The sequence below is a fragment of the Capricornis sumatraensis genome, chromosome 10 (assembly GCF_032405125.1).
Source record: "Capricornis sumatraensis isolate serow.1 chromosome 10, serow.2, whole genome shotgun sequence".
In the NCBI taxonomy this organism is placed as follows: Eukaryota; Metazoa; Chordata; class Mammalia; order Artiodactyla; family Bovidae; genus Capricornis; species Capricornis sumatraensis.
In genome coordinates this window covers 81,339,510-81,358,289 of record NC_091078.1, presented here as the reverse complement: position 1 = coordinate 81,358,289, position 18,780 = coordinate 81,339,510, and the positions used below count along the sequence as shown (strand labels likewise).

The window sequence follows — 18,780 nt, the reverse complement described above, 5'->3', positions numbered from 1 at the left end:
AGAAATCGCTATGTATAAAATAAATAACTGCGCTACCAGGATACACAGTTCTGCGTGGGGAATATAGCCCATGTTTTATAATAACTATAAATGGAGCACAACTTAAAAATTGCAAATCACTGTGTTACACATCTGAAACACTTAATATTGTAAATCAACTAATGACTTAATAATGGCTCAATGCCAGCTTTTAAAAAAAGTTGCAGTGGGCAAGCTATTTACCCTCTCAGAACCTCACTTTATTCATCTTTAAAACGGGTGTTAAAAATAATGTCATAAATCTTCAGAGAACTTGCCCAGCTAATACATTCATCATGTGCACAGCGCCTGGCACAGAGCAAGTGCCTAACGGTTATAAGCTATAATTATCTGGATAAAATATTTGCTTAAAATGAGATAGCTAGTCCTGCATTTAAAAGAGGAGGAAAGTGTCAATTACATTTCTGCCCTTAGCCCTGAGACTCCCTGAAGTACAAGTAAGGAGCCTTCCTCTGCCCTCTTCTTGCAAAGAAAGAAACTGTCCTGCCCCCTGCTGGGCAATGGGTTATTCACACAGAGAGAAAGAATGAGACGTTTGCAGCATCAGTCAGGCCAGAGCGGTTTCACTGCGTGGCAGGGTCAGCTTCAAAGAGCAAACAGTGTCTCTCCGTGTCTACTTTGATGTCTCTTTTCAATCTCAGATTATGATGTCGCACTAACCTTTAGAGAAAAGGGCACTGTTCTACACAGCTCTGATAAGCTGCTTTCTAAAAAACACTTCCTAGACACTAGCAGTACTTCTTACCAAGAGGACAAGACAACAACTGTCATTTAATAGTGGCCTTAGGAAAAAGACAGCAATGACAAAAGTGATTTCCAAATGTCACTGAAGAATGTTCTTTGTAAGTATCACTGAGGCAAATGTGGATGGTAGGTATTGTAAGAATATGTGTTCATGTGAATTTGTATATGCACCTATATATTAAACCCATTTTTCTCCTTCACTGAAATATATACGAATTCTACAATTAAGTTCATGTAACATTTTTACAGTTTAAAAGAAAACAGAATAATTGAAAGACTTGATCACTAATTTTTTTAATTTCCTTCTTTGTTCTGTTCAGTCTTTTGCAACTGCAGAATTCCTTATGGAAGAAATTTTTAAAGGTTCCCTGGTAGCTCACAGGTTAAAGCATCTGCCTGCAATGCGGGAGATACGGGTTCGATCCCTGGGTCGGGAAGATCCCTTGGAGAAGGAAATGGCAACCCACTCCAGTATTCTTTCCTGGAGAATCCCATGGATTGAGGAGCCTGATGGGCTACAGTTCATAGGGTCACAAAGAGTTAGGCATGACTGAGTGATTTCACTGCCTTTAAAGCTGTTTCTAAAGATACTTAAAAGATATTTTTAAGATCGAGATTCAAACCTCAGGTTTTGATGTTTACTTTACTATGATGTCAGCCAAGTCACTTAATCTCTTTAAGCTTTAATTTTTGTCTTCAAGATGCCTACTTAGGTTTCTTGTGAGGCATAAATGAAATAATGTATAGGAAAGTACTTTACAAATGGCAACCCAGCACATAAAGAAAATTTACAGTCAAAATGAATCACATAATTAATCTAAAATGGTTCCTCTCCATAAAATTTTAAAAATGATTTTGTAAAGATGTAAGTGCAATCTCAGAGGTGTGATTTTTAAGCATCCAGGAAGAGCCAAGCTACTAAGGGGACAGGCCTTCCTGTATCCCTGTGTGTTGACAAAGACTCTCTCTTAGACCAAATTTTAGCTGGGCTCCTCTAAGCTTTTTTCTGGGTCTTGTTCCTCATCCCACTTTTGGCCTGCCTAGCTCCATTTTAACAAATCATAATAACTCTCCCCTCCTTGATACCTAATTACTTTGACTTGCCTTCAGCCACAGTCCTGTTAGTGGACCATGTGGATGCAGGCAATTTTTGATGGACACTAAGTCTTACAGAAGAAGCAAATTAGTTTGCCCTCAACATTAGCTATAATCACACAAAATCTTTCTCATTGTTTTTCCAAAATTTCTCCTAGAATTTTCCTTCCTAACCCATCTACTAGTCACTTGAAATCTAACACATGATGGCTCCTGCTAGAAAAACTAACTTTTTGCCAATTATTTTGAGGCATAAAAGCGAAACTGTTATTTCCTACTTACCGATGAGAGACAGAATTGTGATCATTACCACAAAGAGTAAATCAAGCAAATATGCCAGTATCTGATGTAAAAACAATGGCATATTAAAAATTAATTTGTCTCTATTCAAGTGACAGTTGCAAGGAGAAAAAAAAAATAAAAAGCTACTTGGTAACAACATGAAACAGTTAACTATTTAAAATATCTATCAGAGACTTATTAACATTCAGTTCAGTCGGTTCAGTTCAGTCGCTCAGTCATGTCCGACTCTTTGCGACCCCATGAATCGCAGCACGCCAGGCCTCCCTGTCCATCACCACTTCCCGGAGTTCACTCAGACTCACGTCCATCGAGTCCGTGATGCCATTCAGCCATCTCATCCTCGCTCGTCCCCTTCTCCTCCTGCCCCCAATCCCACCCAGCATCAGAGTCTTTTCCAATGAGTCAACTCTTCGCATGAGGTGGCTAAAGTACTAGAGTTTCAGCTTTAGCATCAGTCCTTCCAAAGAAATCCCAGGGCTTATCTCCTTCAGAATGTACTGGTTGGATCTCCTTGTAGTCCAAGGGATTCTCAAGAGTCTTCTCCAACACCACAGTTCAAAAGCATCAATTCTTCAGAGCTCAGCCTCCTTCACAGTCATGAACTCATTATCAAATTCAGACTCAAATTGAAGAAAGGAGAGAAAACCACTAGACCATTCAGGTATGACCTCAATCAAATCCCTTATGATTATACAGTGGAAGTGAGAAATAGATTTAAGGGACTAGATCTGATAGATAGAGTGCCTGATGAACTATGGAATGAGGTTCCTGACATTGTACAGGAGACAGGGATCAAGACCATCCCCACATAAAAGAAATGCGAAAAAGCAAAATGGCTGTCTGGGGAGGCCTTACAAATAGCTGTGAAAAGAAGAGAAGCGAAAAGCAAAAGAGAAAAGGAAAGATATAAGCATCTGAGTGCAGAGTTCCAAAGAACAGCAAGAAGAGATAAGAAAGCCTTCTTCAGTGATCAATGCAAAGAAATAGAGGAAAACAACAGAATGGGAAAGACTAGAGATCTCTTCAAGAAAATTAAGAGATACCAAGGGAACATTTCATGCAAAGACGGGCTCGATTAGGATAGAAATGGTATGGACCTAACAGAAGCAGAAGATATTAAGAAGAGGTGGCAAGAATACACAGAAGAACTGTACAAAAAAGATCTTCATGACCCAAATAATCATGATGATGTGATCACACATCTAGAGCCAGACATCTTGGAATATGAAGTCAAGTGGGCCTTAGAAAGCATCACTACGAACAAAGCTAGTGGAGGTGATGGAATTCCAGTTGAGCTATTTCAAATCCTGAAAGATGATGCTGCGAAAGTGCTGCACTCAATATGCCAGCAAATTTGGAAAACTCAGCAGTGGCCATAGGACTGGAAAAGGTCAGTTTTCATTCCAATCCCAAAGAAAGGCAATGCCAAAGAATGTTCAAACTACCGCACAATACCACTCATCTCACATGCTAGTAAAGTAATACTCAAAATTCTCCAAGCCAGGCTTCAGCAATACGTGAACCGTGAACTCCCTGATGTTCAAGCTGGTTTTAGAAAAGGCAGAGGAACCAGAGATTAAATTGCCAACATCTGCTGGATCATGGAAAAAGCAAGAGAGTTCCAGAAAAACATCTATTTCTGCTTTATTGACTATGCCAAAGCCTTTGACTGTGTGGATCACAATAAACTGTGGAAAATTCTGAAAGAGATGGGAATACCAGACCACCTGACCTGCCTCTTGAGAAACCTATATTCAGGTCAGGAAGCAACAGTTAGAACTGGACATGGAACAACAGACTGGTTCCAAATAGGAAAAGGAGTACATCAAGGCTGTATATTGTCACCCTGCTTATTTAACTTCTATGCAGAGTACATCATGAGAAACGCTGGACTGGAAGAAACACAAGCTGGAATCAAGACTGCCAGGAGAAATATCAATAACCTCAGATATGCAGATGACACCACCCTTATGGCAGAAAGTGAAGAGGAACTACAAAGCCTCTTAATGAAAGTGAAAGAGGAATGGGAAAAAGTGGCTTAAAGCTCGACATTCAGAAAACGAGGATCAGGGCATCCAGTCCCATCACTTCATGGGAAATAGATGGGGAAACAGTGGAAACAGTGTCAGACTTTATTTTTGGGGGCTCCAAAATCACTGCAGATGGTGAGTGCAGCCATGAAATTAAGAGACGCTTACTCCTTGGAAGAAAAGTTATGACCAACCTAGATAGCATACTCAAAAGCAGAGACATTACTTTGCCGACCACGGTCTGTCTAGACAAGGCTATGGTTTTTCCAGTAGTCATGTATGGATGTGAGAGTTGGACTATGAAGAAGGCTGAGCGCCAAAGAATTGATGCTTTTGAACTGTGGTGTTGGAGAAGACTCTTGAGAGTCCCTTGGACTGCAAGGAGATCCAACCGGGCATTCAAAAACACGTTCAACCAATTTGATGCTTACTCACTTGTTCTAGTCCCCAGATTTTTACCCTCATCATCATTTTTTCAAGAGTAATAAGGAAGTTATTTCACAAGTTTCCAAGACAAGCATTTTATTAACTGTATTTTATGATGTAATTTTTTTTATTGCTGAGTCTACCTTTTTAGCGGTGCTACTGTGAAAGGAAATACCTTAAGGAAAACAGCTTTATATAAACCAGTTTTAGCCCCCAAAGGCAGTGTTAGTTCCAGGAAGCTAAAAGAAGTAAAACCTCGGAAAAGCCCTATTAGGTTTCAAATTCTACTCATTATTTGAACCCAAATATGCAAGTTACAGATAAACACATGGCAAACTTCTAGTCAACTGGTTTGAATATTATCTTAGAGGTTAAATCCATGTGGAGAACTTATCAGTTGATTGCTATTTTCCATGTTTAAAAGATCTGAGAAGCTTCCAATTAAAGGAGAGTAGAAGAAGGGCCAGTTCAACAGCTACTATCCCCCCAAACACAGTATATTTAGAATATTTCCATTTTTTCACCCATTTCCCACCCCATCCCATCCCCGCCCCCAGCTTTTGGCAAACACCAATTTTTACTTTGCTTCCATGAGTTCTCATATATAAGTGAGATCATATAATATTTATCTTTCCCGGAGGCATCGAGGCCTATCTCTGTTGTCACAAATCATAGTTTCCTTTCTATGACTGAACAGTATTTCATTGTATACACATACCCCACATTTTTTTCTTCCAGTCATCTGCTGATGGAAATGTAGGTTGCTTCTGTGTCTTGGCTATTATAAATAATACTTTTCTATGAACATGGTGGGGAGGGGGATGCAAATATCTCTTTGACTTAATGATTTCATTTCCTTGAGATATATTTGAATTGTTAGATTCTATGGTAGCTCTATTTCTCATTTTTCGAGGAACCTCTGTAACATTTTCCACAGTAGCTATATCAATTTACATATTCTCTCAATGAATGCTTAAACAATTCACCCAAGAAGGTAGTTACCTCCTTTTGACAATTAGGGAAAGGGCTTAGAAAACTTAATTGACTAGTCTGGGTTCATGGTCATTTCTGACCAGATGCAGCCCATATTCTTGTGCCCTGTACCTGCAGTCCCTAAGAGCAGCACATTTACACAAACACATGGGAGTTTATTTGAAATAAAAATCACTATTTTGTGCAGAGTTGTAGACGAGGCAGGGAAAGAGTGTGGGCAATATTAGAATTAATTTCTTCCACACCATATGTGATGGAATTCAGCATGAGGATGGTAGGTATATAAGCATACAAAATAAATATCTTCTAAAAATGTAAATGTTACCGAAGGATATGACTATATATATTGATGACCTACAGAAAGGTTAGTATAATGCTTTAATATTTTCTCATGTGAATAATGAAATTAACTTACCACATCAAGCAAGTCTAGAAAAAAATCAAGTTTTTCAACAGCTATTCTTCAAAGTTACCATAATTATTAAAATAAAATCTCATTAACCCTGCACCAACTTATTTCAAATAGTGCCCATTCGAGGAAACTGTTATCCCGGAGGCAACTTACTGCATTATTATGTTGTAATACAAATAATGAATCACCTTTGAACCTGGATAATTCAAAATCTGTCCTTTCTGATCTCTTACATGTTACATTCATACAGCATTACTATTTTTACTTCTCCACTTATGAATAAGCTCTCATCTTAAATTTTTAAAATACTTTCACAATGAAAGAATCCAAAGATATTTTGAATATCCAAAAATATTCTGAATCTTGGAACAAAGACACAGTATGCAGGTGATGAGAACATTAATATAGGAGAATTCATGGATTTCTTCTTCTCTTTCCCAACTGAGTTTCCTCCCTGACCGCCACTGGATGAAAAGGAAAGGGACAATCTGATGAGCTTCCACATCAGAGTCAGAATGGAGGCTGCCTACAACTGGGGAAACAGAGTTTCTTAGGAAGAAACTGTACACATTTCTCTGCAGCACAGCTAAGGAACTGAATGGTGGTACATGATGGTGTAAGTGAAAGCCAAGTTCTCAAGCACTGAGAAGCTAGAGAAAAGAGCTGCAAAAAAATTTCAGTAAGAGCTGTCATGTAGTCAGTGCTTTTGGACCACCTTCAATACCTTGTATAAATATGCGTGCTGCTGGAGAAGACTCTTGAGAGTCCTTGGACTGCAAGGAGATCCAACCAGTCCATTCTGAAGGAGATCAGCCCTGGGATTTCTTTGGAAGGAATGATGCTGAAGCTGAAACTCCAGTACTTTGGCCACCTCATGCGAAGAGTTGACTCATTGGAAAAGACCCTAATGCTGGGAGGGATTGGGGGCAGGAGAAGGGGACGACCGAGGATGAGATGGCTGGATGGCATCACGGACTCGATGGACGTGAGTCTGAGTGAACTCCGGGAGTTGGTGATGGACAGGGAGGCCCGGCGTGCTGCGATTCATGGGGTCGCAAAGAGTCGGACACAACTGAGGGACTGAACTGAACTGAACTGATGTGAAGCTGCTTCAGTTGTTTCTGACTCTTTGCGACCCCATGGATTGTAAGCCACCAGAATCCTCCCTCAGTGCGATTTTCCAGGCAAGAATACTGGAGTGGGTTGCCATGCCGTCCTCCAGGGGATCTTCCCCACCCAGAGTCAAACCTGCACCTCTTACATCTCCAGCACTGGCAGGAGAATTCTTTACTGGTACCATCTGGGTTCTTTGTAAAAACATGAGTGAAGATCAAAATTCACATGGGACTATGCTTCTTTAAATGCAACATGGCTCTGGGACTGGACAGGGTAAGTACAGAGTTATAAACATGATGTGTGCATGCCAGCATCCTGCACCTGCTATTTGCAGAGATATCCACAACAAGCCTTTCATAGTATCTGGACATCCAGAAATATGCCCTTTGCCCACTGGACATTCTCCAACATGAATTATGGTGGCAGTCTTTTTCCTATAAACTACATGTCTGGAAAATTATGGTAATATTCCCAAGTGACACATTCTGTGTGAGGTTAATGGCAAACATTCTTATTATCAGTGCAGAGTACTCAGAGGAGAGAGCTAAAATGAAAGCTATACAGTATCTATGCTTCAGTCTTGACTAAAAGTAACACCCACAAATATACCATCATAAGAAATAGTTAACTACGTACCTATTAAGTATTTGTTAAGATGGTTACTCTACCTAATTGTTACCTAACCTTGTAGTACATGATGAGAAATGCTGGTCTGGAAGAAGCACAAGCTGGAATTAAAACTGCCTGGAGAAATATCAATAACCTCAGATATGCAACTGACATCACTTATGGCAGAAAGTGAAGAGGAACTAAAAAGCCTCTTGATGAAAGTGAAAGAAGAGAGAGAAAAAGTTGGCTTAAAGCTCAACATTCAGCAAACTAAGATCATGGCATCTGGTCCCATCACTTCATGGGAAATAGATGGGGAAACAGTGGAAACAGTGTCAGACTTTATTTTTTGGGGCTCCAAAATCACTGCAGATGTTGACTGCAGCCATGAAATTAAAAGATGCTTACTCCTTGGAAGGAAAGTTATGAGCAACCTAGATAGCATATTCAAAAGCAGAGATATTACTTTGCCAACAAAGGTCCATCTAGTCAAGGTTATGGTTTTTCCAGTAGTCATGTATGGATGTGAGAGTTGGACTGTGAAGAAGACTGAGTGCCGAAGAATTGATGCTTTTGAACTGTGGTGTTGGAGAAGACTCTTGAGAGTCCCTTGGCCTGTAAGGCGATCCAACCAGTCCATCCTAATGGAGATTAGTCCTGGGTGTTCATTGGAAGGACTAATGTTGAAGCTGAAACTCCAATACTTTGGCCACCTCATGTGAAGAGTTGACTCACTGGAAAAGACCCTGATGCTGGGAGGGACTGGGGGCAGGAGGAGAAGGGGACGACAGAGAATGAGATGGCTGGATGGCATCACTGACTTGATGGACATGAGTTTGAGTGAACTCTGGGAGTTGGTGATGGACAGGGAGGCCTGGCATGCTGTGATTCATGGGGTCGCAAGGAGTCAGACATGACTGAGCGACTGAATTGAACTGAACTGAACCTTGATAAAAAATGGAATTCCTTTGGAACTTATATTTGAAATTTTACATAGACGGCGAAGTCTGAAAGCTTTTCAATTGAAGGAAAATAACTCTAAAACCGTGCAGAAATAATTTGCTTTCAGACACTTAAAATATACTTCAGAATCTTGTAATATATCATAGCCTCAGGTTATTACAGTTTTCAATGCAAAGTTTATAAAATCATTCAAAAGCCGTTCCCAAATTATGTAATTTCCATTAGCTAGTTTTTTTAAACCAGAAACCTGGAGAAAAAATTATATTTGATTATCTATATGGACTCTTTTTTATAATTAAGTGACTTATAACCATTAAGTGACTTATAACCATTGACATAACCATTTTGGAGGGCATCTGCAGAAAAGAGATTTTCTGAACATGAAAACAAAGGGACTCTACTATAGCTATATAACCAGCTGATTTCTTAAAATATAGTGTAAATTAAATTTCTATAAATAAAACCATAACCTCTTAGTTACTTAAACCATCTTCTCAGAAGATGTAGGGACAAATAACAACTTCAGTTTGAGGTTTTTCTGTCAGATTCTTTACAGTTTGATTCATTAAACTGGAACTCTAAAATGAATTCTTAAAGAAATTAAAAAGAAAAAAATACTCATTTCTGCTTTCTCTGGTTTAAAAGTTAAGATTTCCATCTTTTGATATAGAAAGTAAGACACACTTGAATTTTAACTAAATGAAGCACCTAATTTCCTCTGAAAAATACTGAAAGACATTCTGCTCCAGGGAGACATTTAGGAATATTTCTTTTCTTGCCAGGAACTTCTCCAAGGAAGAGCTAACATGAGAGGCCCATTTCTGTGATATCTCAGTGTGTTACACATAGCTTAAAGGCACCTGAAATCCTAGAGCCCAATTAAGTGGTTCAAACCCCCAAAAAAGGACACTTGCTGACTTCAAGAGTGTACTAACCCTCTAGGAGATAAATCTCTCACTTCTAGTTGAGTCTCTCAAAGAGGCACAGAGAGGAACACACACACCAAAAAAAAAAAGGAAAACAAGAGAGACGCACATTGTTAAAATAATCACCTTCCCAAGTCAAGACTGGGGCAGACTAAGACTAACAAAAGCAAGGGAAGAGAAGGAAAGAAAGGTATTCATTGTCTTTAAAGATCTAGCAGCTGATTTTATTATCCTCAAAACAGTCCACATATTGGACAGTCTGTCTCACTGTTTTTTTCTTTTAATCATGCAGAGCTTGTACCCAAGAAAGGCACTTGTGAAACACTTAGAAAAAAATCTGTACTTGGCACAGGACAAGCTCTCAGAAGAACAAACAGCTGCTATTGTTCTTTGCATGAAGTGGGACTGCAGATCAAGTGTGTAATTATAGCAGAACAATATTTAAGCAAGCAACCCAACGGCAGGAGAGGAAAGCCACCATAAGCAGCACCTATCGTAAATATCTTTGTCCAGTGAAACTGATCTGAATCTAATCTCCCTATTGAAAGGGATAGGTCAAACAGACTCGAAATGAAGCTCATTTTTACATGACTGACGTGGCACTGAAATTAAAACTCAAGCCCAACTCAAATCAAACAACCCAGATTCAAATTCTGGCTCTCAGACTTTCTAGCTCTGATCAGTAGAAAGTTACATAATACTGCTAACAATTCAGCTTTCTTGTCAAATTTGGACAAGACAACAGTATCTCTCCCTCACAGAACTATTTTGAAATTGAAATGAAAAAGCATATGTTGAACTCTTAACATATAGTACATGCAGAACAAATGCTAACCATCACTACTGATGTTGCTTTTTGTTATCATCACAATGACTGTCATCAACACCACCATCATCCGTAAGACCAAGCTCACATCAGGCTCACAATTTTGAATGTCTACTGATTAATAATTGCAAACATTTAATGATGGTGTACTACATGCCAAACACTGTACTATGAGGTAGTTACTATTACCATCCCCTTTGAAAAAGGAAGAAATTGGCCATCAGAGAGGTTAAGAAACTCGCTCAGGGTCACACAGCTGGGAAGCAACAGAGTTGAAATTTGACCCCAGGCTGTCAGGCTTCAAAGTCTAAGTCCTTATCGACCTGACACCCTGTTTTAAAATAAAGCAACAGTGGGGACTTTCCTGGAGATCCGGTGGTTAGGACTCCAGGCTTCCTCTGCATGGGATGTGGGCTCACATGATGCATGAGGCATGGCACGGGAGAAAAAAAAAGAGAAGCAGTGAAACCAAGGCTGAGAAATTTCTCATGAACCTAAAATTTCCACACACGAGCTGCACCTCAAAATCATGAAGAGAAACGACATGCCCGAGCTGGCCTGTAGAGGGAAGCTTCTGGAAACACATCTTTGAAATAAGGGATTGAGGTAGGTGGGAAATTGTATTTGAGTGCAGTGAGCTTGCTTGTCATTAAACATATTTATGTATACCGACAGATGACCTAAAGGCACAATCAAGGATCCCTGAAAAAGGCAGATATTGAAGAAGGAAAACAGGAAGCCTTTCCACATGGCAGATGAAGCAAAATAACATATGTTATTTTAAACCCTCAATCTTGACTCTCATCAAGCAAATCCAATTTCCAGAGTGTCCCTGAGATGTAGAATGCAAAAGATGGGATATTTGGGGGAAAACAGCCTTCAGGCATCATAAACCTATACAACTTCACCATATGATCACCAACCAAATTCAGAGGAATAATTATTCAGCTCAAGACTGTAACTGGAGATACCAACACAGCCAGAGAAGGCAAATAGAGTCAATTTAAGAAAACCGTTATAGACATTTCTATGAAGAAAGAATACAGCATTTCCAATAGTCCTAGGCGTAATCTTGTCAAGTAAGGACTCTAAAGAACTACAACAGAATACCAAATCCCAACATTGTTAAGCCTTTTCCTACAGTAATTACATGAGGTTTCATTCCTAACCTCTCCAAACGTTTTTATGTCTGTCTCTTGTCTATAGTGGCAAAGGCAGAAAGGTTAAGAGGAGAGAACAATTTTCTTTCAAACAAGCCACAAACTGAATGCACAATGCCGCAAAAGAAGTCTTTATTCTGTCAGCCAGCCTGCTCCTCATTAACCAGCCAGGAATGAGCCTGGAATGCACAATTTCATGGCAATCACAGCAAAGAAAGGCTAGTGATGGCTGCAGGTAAAACTGACCAGTCTTCCTCTCAGGACCACATAGTAGCGAATGCAATCGGTTTTATTTCCCCTCCAAGGGAAGGATTGCTGGGCTTCCAGGTGTCTGTGGAAACAAGTCAGCTGCTGCAAGAAATGAAAAATGGCCTTGACAAGATGAAGAGCTGTGTTTTCCATCCTGTTTGTACACAGGACTCAATGGACACAAAGTGAGGACTGTTAACTCTTGGAGATCCAAGCCTCTCAAGAGCAGATGGTGATAGAAACCCACAAAGTTTCAGGAGCCCACAGGGCACTGAGGGCAAGAGCTTTCCTTTCTTGTTTCTGTAACTCAGTTTCCTGTATCCAGCATTCACATACTCCAGAACAATTGCATTTCAACAGGTAAAAACCCCTTCAAATGCCCAGGTCCTTTCAGGCAGGCAATCCGTGAACAATCACAGCTCAACTGGTTTCACTTTTCCCTTTCCAACAAAAACCACAAATGTATCCTGGGAAGGGGTTCCATTGGCACCTCCTTGAAAATCCATTTCACTCTTCTCCAAATCAGAAATTTTGTATAGACCTCTCTGATGATGGAAAAGAGATCTTTGCAGCAGAGGTACTTTCAAAGCACCTATTCATTCTCGAAAACCTAGCCTCTTTTAGGAATCTCAGTATTGCAGATCAGATGGACAGTGAGGTAACAAAGAGTAGGAAGGGAAAGAAAAAAAAGCAAAAATGCACAAGCTCTCAGACAGACACCATCCTTATTGTACTTTATAATAATCCCATGAAAGTAGTGAACCACTCATTCTTCATTTACTCATTTACTGGAGAATCGTGAACAGGACTCTGGGGAAGCAAGAATGCTATCATTAACAATAATGATCCCGTTTCTATTTGTTCCATTGGTTACATCATGTCTGATGCGTTTATAATGGCCCAACCACTTCCCTAAGTGTTTTACATGCTTTTTTCACATAATCCTTATAAACAGCATTGAAGTAGATACTATTGGTTCCACTTATTTTATCAAAGAGGAAACAGGTCCTGAGAGGCTAAGTAACTCACCAGTCATATAGCTAGTAAGTGGCTTGAGATAGGATTTAAACTCTGGTCTGCACTTAGAAAAAGAAATGGAGCAGCATTTTCTATGTGGTATTAATGTATACATCACTCTATCACCTCCAGGACATGGTCTACTAAATGCAGGCATCGGTGTACATGCAAGGATATTCACTGCAACAGAGTAAAAACAAAAAATGAAAATATCATCTATCCCCAAAGTAGCGCTGGGTCACAAAACTGTGATCAAGTCATGCAAGGTAATATATGCAAAGGAAAACACAGAGCTAAGGGAGGGGATAACAGCAACATTTACATAGCACTTACTGTCAGATATTTTCCATCTATTAGCTCATTTAATCCTCTCAACCACTTCAGACAGCTGAGACACTAACAAAGCACCCAATCACGTGACTGCTAACTGCAAAGGCTAGGGATCCAATCCAGGCTGTCAGCTCAAAGTGTACATTCTTAAGCAGTACCCTATATTAATGGCTACAAAACAACACAGTCTCCTTTTTGGGAATGTATGTATATTCCATATTTTATTACATACACATATTTATTCATAAAGGAAAACCCCCGATTGTTTAAAAAAAATTTATAAGAGGGTATTTTAAAAGTTTTTTCTTTCATTTTATAACAAAATACTTCATACAGTTAGCAGAATTTCTAGAACTCAACCCCTCCCCCACAAAAAAAAAGAGATGTCAAAAATGGTATGATACTGAATTATTGAGATATATATATTTATATCTATCTATTATTTTCTTTTTTTTACAAAAAGCACAAGATGTGAAAAAAATAATATCAATTAACATGACTTTTTGAATGGAATTTCAGAAATTCATTCATTTCTGAGATGAACTAGCGATACCTACACAACAGATACAGTTCATGCCTGGAGTTTCATGATTTCTGCCAGACATTTAAGAACAGCAGCTCTTGTTCTGTCCACTTTCATGTCTTGTTCACTTGACTCAAAGTCCCATGGCAACACACTGTGTACTATCCCCTTGCAGTTCCAACACTTAACCAAGATTATGGCAGGAAAGTGAACACTCAATCATCAAAGAAATCATAGGAAATAAATTAAGTCAACCAAACAGTGAGGTTGGCTTTCCTAAGGGGCTATGTCCCTGGGGTTGCAATGCATGCTTTCCATCTTAGAGGTCAATCAGTCCTACAGAACTCTAAAGCTAATGTTATGTGATTAAACTGACTGATCTGTTCTATTTTAAAAGTGTAATACATGCAGTCAGCTCCTATAGAATGAAAATCTCTGGCAAACACGATGAATCCCATTTACAGTGCTGGTGTTAGGAATGGGCTGATACTAACGGTAAAAGCCACCCAACTACAACAAGATAGCTAATATGGGGCTCGATTTTTATTTAGTGCCAAGTATTTGGTTCTCCCTCAACAACTGGTCATGGCAATGACAACTATAAAGATACTAATATTTGAGAACTGAAAAACACAAGAGTCTCATTAGTGCTCTTAACAATCTTAGTGTGTCTGATTAACTCTATCTTAAATAATAGGGAAAATTGAATTTTAAAGGATTTAAGTAATAAACCAACGTCATTCAACTAGAGATCTGGACGAGTCAGGAATCAAGCTCGGCACAGCCTAACCTCAAATTCACTAACCGATAGTGCCTTTCCTCCATCTTTACCTTGCCTTAAAAAGTGTGATACTAGCATTTAGAAATACTCAGCCAGAGCTTACACAGCATTTTGGAATTAATTTTGTAGAGAAGTCAATCACTAGCTGCTGAATGCCAGTGGTTCCTTCCCTATGGAATCAATTCCTTTGTTTCTGTAAGCAAGTCAATGGACAATCTTCACATGGGTTAACATTTTCAGATTTCCTGTCCTTCTTAAACTTGTTTCTAAGCAGGTTAATGATTCTTCCTAGACAATATTCTCATTTCTTCAAAATCTGCCTAACCTGTTAATATGTACATAACTCTGCTTAATATAACCAAAATACTAGCTGCCCTTAACTAAATAATAACTTGATTATTTGACCATCCCAAACACCAGTCCCACCTGTGGTTTTATTCCTGCTACTTATTAACCTGAGATAAAGAGGTAGGAATGAACTACACCTAATATTTCCCTGCTTATTTAATTAACAACTATGGCTATTTGCATTTGCCTTCCTAACATATTTAGTACTAATTAAGCTTCACAGATTTAGCACAGCTCTTTCTACAAGGCACAGCACAAGTGAACAAATTAATGCTCAGAAAATTGGTATAAGTGTGAAGCATCTGCGTCAGCTCAGAAGTAGAGGTTTTAATGAGTTTTGGTGGTATTCAATGTAGCATAGGATCTAGAAGAAGGGCACAGACCTAGAGAACAGATGTGGTTGAAAGTAGGTGGTAGAGTGGGAGTTTGGGATTAGCAGATGCAATTTAGTATATGTGGAATAGAGAAACAACCGGAAACTATATTAAATATCCTGTGATAAACCATAATGGGAAAGAATATGAAAAAGAATATAATACACACACACACATAGTGTAACCGACTCCCTTTGCTGTATAACAGAAATTCACACAACACTGTAAATCAATTATGCTTCAATAAAAAGTCAAAAAAGAAGGAGGCATCCTGCTCTAGCAGGCAATATAACAGTTCCCCCCTTATTGCGAGGGCATATGTGCTAAGATTCCCCCCCCTCCAGTGGATACCTAAAACTGGAGGTAATACCCAGCCCTATGTATACTATGTTTTCCCCTAGATGCACATACCCATGATAAAGTAGGCACAGGAAGAGACTAACAATAATTAATAAGAAAATGGAACAACTGTAACAATATAGTGTAATGAGAGTTATGTGAATATTATCTCTCTTTCTTTCAAAATACCGCATTTAATACCAAATTTAATGCCTTTTCCATCTTAGCTAGCTATCACTCACTGTGGCCACACCTTCTGCACTTTGCAATGGAACAACAAAACTAGCACGGATTTCTTTCTCCTTTGTCACAATTTCACGGATAGAAGATTCAATCTTACCAGAGATCTCAGCAGCCTCTGCACACGGTTTTTTCTTTCCTCGTTAAGTCAAGAACTCTCATGGACTCACATCAAGGAAGCACTCTGGGACTTCTCGTTGGCAAACCTGAACTGCCAGTATCACCACTACTCTTGCAGTTTGGGGTCATTAAGTACAATAAAGGTCACTAGAACACAAGGACTGTGAACACAGTTGATCTTTTCTGCTACTGTGACTACAAGGTGGACATGACGTACAGAGGGGGATGATGCGCTCCGAGGGCAGGTCGGCAGATTCCATCGTGCTGCTCAGAGAGGCACATGATTTAAAACCTATGAACTGTTTATTTCTGGAAGTTTCCACTTAATATTCTCGGACCATGGTGGACCTGTGATAAATGAAACCACAGAAATGTAAAACCAGGGATAAGTGGGGATCAACGGTCCTGACAAAACACCGAAGTTACTGTAATTCACTCTGGGAGCCACACCTTAAGAGGAACACAAACCAAACTGTGCCCAAAGGAGGTGCAAATAAGAGAGATTTGAAACCAGGTGGAAAGGGATTCTACGGGAGGTATATATCTAAAAAAAAAACTGTTCCTTATACTAGCTCAAAACAAGAGTTTAATAGGATACACTAAAAAACAAAAACAAGAGGGGGGATTGTATGTCAAATAGCTGGGAATGATACGATACTATAATATCTTCCTATTGGATATTTAAAAAAAATACTAACATTCTTAGTATTTAGGGGGGACACATTTAGGGAAGAGATGCTAAAGGCTTTTTCCCCCCCTTAAAAAAGAAAAAAAAAGGCTTAGACATCTACACCTCAGCAGGCAATACCAGCTACTGACAAGAGCTTCAAGACACCTGTAAAGACAAATTGGCAAGTTTGATAAAATGGCAAGAGTGGGAAATATGGTCTGCTGAAGTGAAAGAAAAACCTTCACCACAGCCATTAGTATGATGGAGCAATACAGAATCCACTAGCACGGGGGTAAACATGCCTGGTTCTTGTCCCAACAGTTGATAGCAGACCACTATCCTCAGCAAGTCAGATGCCTCTCTTTGACTTTCACGTTCTCTTTTTCTCTCTTCCATGTGTTTGGTCTCCAGTATCTAGCAGAAATGGCAGAACCACGGCATGCAAAATCAATCAGCGCAGAGGTTCCATTTGGTCAGTAAGAATTCCTCAGATCCTCACACTTATTGCCTCTTCATCTTGTCAATAATCACCTATTCACCCTTTTAACGTTCCTTCCTAACCCCTATATGATCCAAAAATATATATGCTTTCTCTCTCTGAGTCACTCATAATTTTGTTTGGTTAATGAAGACCTTCCTCAAAGCATTTCCAAAATCCCCATCATCCTAAATTGGAGAATATTTTTATAGCACTTAAAAAGCAAAAGCTAGACTTTCCTGCTGGTCCTATGGTTAATAATCTACCTACCAATGCAGGGGACAAGGGTTCGATCCCTGATACAGGAAGATTCCACATGCCTTGGGGCAACCAAGTCCACGCACCACAACTACTGAGCTAGCACTCTATAGAGCCTGGGAGCCGCAACTGCTGAGCCTGTGTGCCCTAGAGCCCAAGCTCGCAGAAGCCACTGCAGTAAGAAGCCCTCACGCCACAACTAGAGAGAGTCGGCGCACAGCAACAAAGGCCAAGGACAGCGAAAAAGAACAAATTAATTTAAAAGCACAAAGCCATCCTCTTCTGTGAAGGACAGAACATCCCAGGATGAAGGTCTGAGCACAGAATCAGGCAAGCATCCTTTTCCTAATGGAAATCCTCTAAACAAACTACAGAAAAAAAAAATTTTTTTTTAAGGATATTGGTTCTACCATATCAAATTCAAGAACTGGTAAAACAAAGGTCACTTGCCTCAATTGAATTTCTTAATCATTTTTGCTTGACTCAAGTGCACATGCATGCTTACAAAATCTACTGAAATCTAAGAGCAGAAAGTTAGAATGGTTTCTGAAAAACTAATCACTCCTGCAGGGTTTACATAATAGAGCCAGCTGTGGGGTAGAATGACTTTATTCAGGTCTATTAAGTAAATGACAAAGACGAAACGCAGCAGTGAAGGCCTATTTTTTTCCAGTTAAGGTAAAGCACACACGAGTGTGCGTTTGAACCTTCCTAAAATTTAATTTTTAGTATCTCTGCTTTAGACAACTCTATAGTGGCATTACTTTAAAGAAATCATTATCTTTTAGAAAATGGAGAAATATGTTCTTAAAAGATAAAAACCGCACCACATAGAGAATAATATTTTCCCCTTTACGCCCCAGGGACAAGGTAAATTTTTCCAGCGCCACCCTAATGCAGCCCGCTGGGATTCTAAGTAAGTCTTCCTACCCCAAACTCAGTGCTAAGAATTCAGAAAATGTAAACTAGCAAATAGATCTTGGTAACTTCAATTGAAGTATTTCAGTTTTAAAGTCAACATCTCCTTAATAAGAAGCAGTGACTTAAAATATTTTTTTGCAAAGTCTGAACTCATTGCCTGCTTTATCATCAAAGAAAAGAATCAGGAAAATATTCTTCAAAAGTCATCAATCTTTTTTTTTTTAATGACAAAGGAATTCAAGTAAGCACGGCAAAATGGTTATTTTAATGTATATAATTCTAATAAATGTGTGTATTTAAGGGTTGTTTCATGATCTTCTCAGGGGAACCACTGACCAAAATTGACCGCGCTGGCCAGACCTGACGGCAACCATCTGCACGAGTTATTTTACAACAGGAGGTCCTAGGAAGGAACGTGGAACACACTACCAACTGGAATAATTCAGGAAATGTTATAAGCAGAGAGGAAACACAAGTTCATGCTCCTACC

General features: G+C 39.3%; 1 protein-coding gene across 5 annotated transcripts in view; it reads right to left on the bottom strand.

The window, feature by feature from the left end:
• MAGI1 (membrane associated guanylate kinase, WW and PDZ domain containing 1) overlaps positions 1 to 18,780 on the bottom strand; it is a 645,224-nt gene that overhangs the window by 375,666 nt on the left and 250,778 nt on the right. The window lies entirely within an intron of this gene.